Genomic DNA, 7,670 nt, shown 5'->3' on the forward strand with positions numbered 1-7,670 from the left:
ATTGCTATTCTCTTCTTGCTTTGATGCTTAGAATCGAAGAATGGTTCCCCTTATTATAATTAAAAGACTTCCATTTCAGTCTCAGATCTGCTACGCACATCAACCCAAGTTTTAGCTAATTTCTTCCTTGGACTTTTAGTGAAATCCTCCAATATCTAGTGACATTCTAGTCCCGATTCCTATCTACATCTCAATTTCTAGATTTGGCTCCTCTAATTAGAGATTGCAACAAGTTATAGAATTGTCTATCCAAACGGTTCTATAAGACTCATCAAACGGTTTAATCTGATCCAAAATCATTTATTTTGAATTTGAGTTTAAAATTGTTTATCCAAATTGCTTGTCGTATCTTGAGCAATTATTTTTACAATCTTCTAGACTCAATAAATTTTTATCTAACTATTGATAATGAAATTTAAAGGCTATAGGTTTAATAACTCAACCTACTTCTCGGCCAAACAACAGATCAAGCGTAATAAACGAAAACAGAAATCGAAAGAGTACAACCACAACTCACACACGCAAAATAGCAACACAACGAGTTACGTGTTCAGATTAAAATAGATCTTACTCACGACAGAGGCTCCGCCTCTAGTCAATCCACTAATATCTCAAGATTACAATCGGATTACAACATCTCTGACGCAAGGTGTAGCGCGTGTGTGAAAAAACACACCAAAATAAACCTTTGAAAGAGCAAACTTCAATGGCCGAAGTTTGGCTTTTAAGAAAACACAAAAATAAGACTGTTTTGCTAAGAAAACTCAAATAGGTTGTTGAATTTTGATTGAGAAAAACTTGATTACAAACTCTAGATCCTAGGCATATTTATAGTAGTTGGCTAATCCAAATCCATCTAATATTTGTAAACAAAATCCAACTAGAATTCTAATAGAAATAAATGTTAAATAAAAGTCAACTAGAATCCTAATAAAAATAAAACCCTAATCAAACATGAAGTAGAATCCTAAATCAAGTAGAAACATAAAATAAAATCCTAAATCAAGTAGAAATATAAAGTAGAATCCTAAATCAAGTAGAATTCTAAAACTTAAAGAAGTATTAAAATAACATTATGGCACTACTATTTTGGTGATACTGTTTCAGTTTGATTGGGTTGGCCTTGGGTCGAGTCTTGATTGGTGATCACATCATTCACCTTTACTTGCGAAAAAATTCGACCTCGAATTTTTATTCTGTTTGGACAAATCCACATTCGGTAAGTACGAAGAGAGATTAGCCACATTGAATGTTTGGAAATACCCATATGATTAGGCAATTTCATAACATAAGTATTATCATTTATCTTCTTTGTAATCTTGTAAGGATCATTTTTCTTTGGCTTGAGCTTGTTTTGTTGTCCTGCTGGAATCCGTTCCTTCTTCAAGAATATCATGACTTTATCTCCAATCTCAAATACCTTGTGTTTTCTATGCTTGTCAGCTGTTGCCTTGTACTTCTTATTTGTGCAACCTTTGCTTGACACCTTCCTGAACTGCTTGAACTTTTCTGCTAAGGGAACATGAGCAAAGACATTCCTCCCCTTCTTATCCATATCTGCATTGGCATGGGTCCAACCATTGCCATGTTTGTTGCCCTCTACCTCCATTGTATTATTACTGTTAGATTGAGGATGTTGAACATTCCATCTTGAGCGCTTCTCTAATTTGGTAGATCTTATCACAAGTCTTTCTCCTCTCATTAGCTTTCTTGATTTTGACTCCTCAACGGCTTCTGAATTCATTCGTAGATTTTTCTTGCCAGGAGAAGCATTCTTTTGCAACTGTTTCGAATAAAAGCTTATTCCATGACTACCAGCAGTCTCTTCATCACTTAAAATATTGATGCTTGAATCCTCATTTGGTCTAAGCACTTGATCAGCTATAACAGCAGTTGAGTTAACTAGCCTAGGAGATCCAACACCCCTATCCACAAAGAAACCCATGTGACCATCTTGCTTTTGCAATTGCGAAGGTGAATATGTTCTTATTGCCTTAGATTCAACCATGCCAGAGCTTGAATAAACTGTAGAAGGATTTGCTATCATGACCTCCATCTCCTTTACAGTCGCAAGTCGATCAGAAGAAACGCCACCATCATTGGGTTGCGAAGCAATGCCTGAGCCCTCGGGACTGGAAAATACCGTAATATGAGTCAATAACCTTGGAGTTTTTGTCATGTTAGCAGCATAAATCAGACCTGAGTTTGTAGACGTTGAGGTTGTTGGAACAACATAATCTTCGAAATCAAGCTCCATCTTGAGCGCTTCTCTAATTTGGTAGATCTTATCACAAGTCTTTCTCCTCTCATTAGCTTTCTTGATTTTGACTCCGGCTTCGAATTCATTCGTAGATTTTTCTTGCCACGAGAAGCATTCTTTTGTAACTGTTTTGAATAAAAGCTTATTCCATGACTACCAGCAGTCTCTCCATCACTTAAAATATTGATGCTTGAATCCTCCTTTGATTTAAGCACTTGATCAGCTATAGCAGCAGTTGAGTTAACTAGCCTAGGAGATCCAACATCCCTATCCACAAAGAGACCCATGTGACCATCTTGCTTTTGCAATTGCGAAGGTGAATATGTTCTTATTGCCTTAGATTCAACCATACCAGAGCTTGAATAAATTGTAGAAGGATTTGCTACCATGACCTCCATCTCCTTTACAGTCGCAAGTCGATCAGAAGAAACGCCACCATCATTGGGTTGCGAAGCAATACCTGAGCCCTCGGGATTGAAAAATACCCCAGTATGAGTTAATAACCTTAGAGTTTCTATCATGTTACAGCATAAATCAGACCTGAGTCTGTAGACGTTGAGGTCTTTGATACAACCTGACGCAACGTGTAGCGCATGTGTGAAAAATCACACCAAAATAAACCCTTAAAAGAGCAAACTTCAATGGCCGAAGCTTGGCTTTCAAGAAGACGCAAAAACAAGACTGTTTTGCTAAGAAAACCCAAATAGATTGCTGAAATTTGATTGAGAAAAACTTGATTACAAACTCTAGATCCTAGGCATATTTATAGTATTTGGCTAATCCAAATCCATCTAATATTTGTAAACAAAATCCAACTAGAATTCTAATAGAAATAAATCCTAGATAAAAGTCAACTAGAATCCTAATAAAAATAAAACCCTAATCAAACATGAAGTAGAATCCTAAATCAAGTAGAAACATGAAATAGAATCCTAAATCAAGTAGAAATATAACGTAGAATCCTAAATCAAGTAGAATTCTAAAACTTAAAGAAGTATTAAAATAACATTATGGTACTACTATTTTGGTGATACTGTTTCGATTTGATTGGGTCAGCCTTGGGCCGAGTCTTGATTGGTGACTGCATCAATCTCACTTGAAATAAAAATAGTATTACAAAACAAAGAAAACTGAAACAGAATACAAAACAAGAACAAGTGCTAGTTCTGTTCAGACCGATCTTGTGATCAAGTCAAGTATCCATTCTATCAGATTTCTACCAATCTCACACGCCTTAGGCGATTAAAACTCAATAGAGATTACACAATACCTTACTTACCGGAAGATCTTACTGTAGTACTGAAAAACACTGATTGATTAAGAGAATGATTCATGAGAAAAGTGTCTCGCTTTAAGTGCTGATTAGGGTTTTAGAAAATGAGCGAGAGAGAACAATCTGGAGATTAGGGCAGTAACAAAGCCCTTTTATAGCAGCGTCAAGGGACTGGGTTGAGCCAGTAGCTAGCACAACACGTATGGAACATATGGGTATGGGCTTAGCCCATAACTCAGCCCACATAAACTTGACCCACACGATAATCCACATAATATATACAGTATTTAAATTCAATTCAAATGAATATAAATGAAACTCAATTTCTATAAAAAAAAACAAACAATCAGATTGTATATCAAAATATGAATGATAAAACATTTAATTCAATTTTGAATCACATTAATCAACAAATTTAACCTTGATTCAAGAATGGATTAAATAGTGGATTTATGACTAGAGACCTCTGCATGTCTTCTACAGCTACATTGGAAGAACATTGACCAAATCTAAGGCTTTCTCAAATTTAGCTACAGGAATAGATTTGGTTAACATATCCGCTGGATTTATTGTTGTAGAAATCTTTTCTACCTTAACCTGCCCTTTGGATATAATATCCCTAACAAAGTAGAGATGCACATCTATGTGCTTGGTTCTCTCATGAAACGCACTGTTCTTTGAGAGATGAATGACACTTTGAGAATCACAAAATACCTTAGGGATTTGGTCACCTAGACCTAAGTCTCTAACTATATCCTGCAACTAAATTGCCTATTTCATGGCTTCTGTTAAGGCAACATATTCTGCCTTAGTGGTTGATAAAGCCACTATGTGTTGGAGATTTGATTTCCAATGTAGTACCCCAAGAGCCTAGAAAAGAATAGTATATATCGAGGATAAGTAAGGAAGGAAATAACACCATGATAGGTTTGAAATCCTATGGCACACACCCAAGAGGGGGGATGAATTGGGTAATTTAAAAACTTGATAGGACTCAAAAAACTTTTTGATACAAATTGAGGCTATAGTGATTTAAAATGTAAAGCATATAAATGAAAAAGATAAATTTACAAAGATAAATATGTGAACCAAGTGAAGAATGGATAGGTGCTTGACAGTAAAGAGAATTTAAAGAACACAAGCACACAAGAACACCAAGATATATAGTGGTTCAGTTTAACCCAAGCCTAATCCACTACCTTAGCTCCTTACTAAGGATTTTGCAAACAATCCACTAAAAATCCTCATACTTAACTAAGTAGGCCCTCTAGTACAAGACTAGAAAATTACAATCGTCTTGTTTATGCAAGCAAGCCCTCTAGTACCTAGCTAGGTATTACAACCCCTTGCTTCGAAGAGCAAGTCTTCTAATACAACAAGTTAGGAAATACAAGAAAGATACAAAAGAGAGTTTCTAAGAGTATACATTTTTGGTTATAATGTCTCTCAATAAAGATACAAGGCTTGAAGTAAATAATTACAAATGAAGATCAGAGCCTTGAAGAGTGAAAAATAAAGTGCAATCGATGTAAGTGTAAATGAGTATAAATGTAAGCTCAATTTAATTCATTCTCGTCCATTAGCCTCTTCTTGATCTCCTTGATTTGTATTTATAGGCTTCCCAAAAGCTTTTCCTGAATCTAGCCGTTTTTGAGCCATTGGAAAATGAGAAACTAGCCGTTAGAGACTGTCAGAGACACAAACTGTCAACAAACTAAAGAGGTTAGTCGACTATATGATTAGTGGTTAATTTTGTAAAAAATTTGTTATAATTATACCCTTCTTTTGATCTTAAAAATGGCTTAAATTAGATATTAATATATATTTTATGGTTATATGCAAGTTTAAATTGAAAGATGAATGAAATGAAGTTCTAAAGTAAATAATAATAATATATAAAATTATATATAATATATATACATAATTATATGCATGCATGTAATATATATATATAATATAATCTAATATATATATATGTGCCATGTGTAATATATATATATAATATATAATTTATTAATAACATTAAATTATTTTTTTTAGGCATGAAGAATTTAAGCCCATGAAGACTTAAAGTCCATGAAGAAATCAAGTCCATGAAGAAATCAAACCCATGAAGAAATCAAGCCCATGAAAAATTAAAGTCCATGAAGAATTCAAACCCATGAAGAATTCAAGCCCATGAAGAATTAAGGCCCAATTTGAGCAATCCATGGAAGATATTATTTGGAGAAGGCCCAAGGATTATTTTTAATCCTAATGAAGATTAAAAAAACCAATTTATAGAAATCTATTTTTATTTTTTATGTGAGAGCTTTATTAGGTGTGTTTTTTAGCTAAAATCCATTTAACTATTAGGTGGATATTATAACTAAAATCTATTTAACTTTATGAGTGCTTTATTAGGTATGTATTTTAGTTAAAATCCATTTAATATTAGGTGTGTATTATAGCTAAAATCCATTTAACTTTAAGTGTGTGAGTGCCCATTAGATATAATTATGTCTAATTGAATAATTGAAATTGTGTGGTTTGTATTGCATCTTGTGGCCTATAAATAGCTCACTTGATTGCATTTGTAAGTGTGATTATTATTCTTGAATCAAAGTTTAGTTGTTTTCTTATAATTCTCTCTTTGAGAATTGTTCTTGTTCTTTTCCCTTTTCTTTAGTATTCTCTCTTGTGATCTTACTTCCTTCCTTTCTTCTTTTAAATTCTTATGTCATTTATTATTACTTTATTATTCACCGCCTAAATGGCCGGTTAGTTTATGCTTTTAAATTTCTGCAATTTTAATTCTTGTCATTTAATTATTCACCGCCTAAATGGACGGTTAGTTTATGCCTTTAAATTTCTTGTCATTTAAATTCTGTTATTTAAATTACGTCGTTTAAATTCATGTCAATTAACTTTTAAATGGAAATGAGTAGCTAAATCTAATCTTGGGTTAAGGCAAGAACAGTGTCCAACGCCAATGATTCCCAAAGAAAGCTGCGCTTTAAATAAGTAACATTAATTTAAATTTCAGTATGAGTGTGTATTAATTATTGAAAAATCACTAGGTTTGGATTGGAGCGTAAGCCTAACTTAGAGCTTTCATGCCATGCATGAGAGTTACTAGAACTGGAAACGCTATCATACCCAAACCTGGATGATTAATTTAGTTGTTTTGTGTATTAATTGCAATTGGATTTATGGTGGTTTCTTAAATTAGAATCCTGCATATCATGTATGGGGATTGCTTAACCTAGAACTATCATCATCTCTAATTGCATTTAATAACAAACCCTCATATCTGAAATTAAATTAATGTTGCTAATCTTTTATGCTAAAATTTGGGAATCAACGGGTTGGCACTGAAATTGTCTTAACTCAAGTACTATCCAATTTTATATTCTCACTTTAAGTATTTATTTCAATTACTGTCTTAATTTATTTCCTAGTATCTGTTGTTTAAAAAACCATAAAAAAACCTTGTTGCCAATTTGTCCAAATGCGTGTGTGCTTATGTGTGACATTCTTTTTATTTTGCCATAAATAAATCTCTCAGTGGACGACCTGGACTCGTTCAGAAAATATAAATTTAAATTTGGACTACAACTGCACTCGTACACTGACGAGTATAAACCTCTCACCTAAATAAAGAAAAAAATATAAAATTTTTATTGTGTTTTGTTTTGTGTTTTAATTGCAGGGTGGGAGTGCAGCCACTATATTTTCAAATAAAACTAAGGCATAGTTGACAGACATGTAAGCATAGTTAATAGATGACCAACCAAAACTACTGATAGTCGATAAACACTTCCACATAGTCAAGACATAAAAAATATGAAGAAAATTTCTATCATCATACACAAGAATAGTCGACAGAACAAAAGATAGTCGACAGATGCCTATGCATAGTCGACAGCTTCACGGTACATAGTTGACAGATATTAGGCATAGTCGATAAATCAAACATGCATAGTAGACTATTCGCTTGGAAAAACTTAACACTAAACTGATAACATGTAAAAGAACACTTGATTGATACAAAATATTACAACATATTTACTTTAAATGTCCTCATTTTCTTTAATTTATATTTTACCTTCCATTTACTTTACTATATAAATGTAAATAAAAAAGTACCCCCTATTT

Source organism: Diospyros lotus, chromosome 14, assembly GCF_014633365.1.
Source record: "Diospyros lotus cultivar Yz01 chromosome 14, ASM1463336v1, whole genome shotgun sequence".
NCBI classification, from domain to species: Eukaryota; Viridiplantae; Streptophyta; class Magnoliopsida; order Ericales; family Ebenaceae; genus Diospyros; species Diospyros lotus.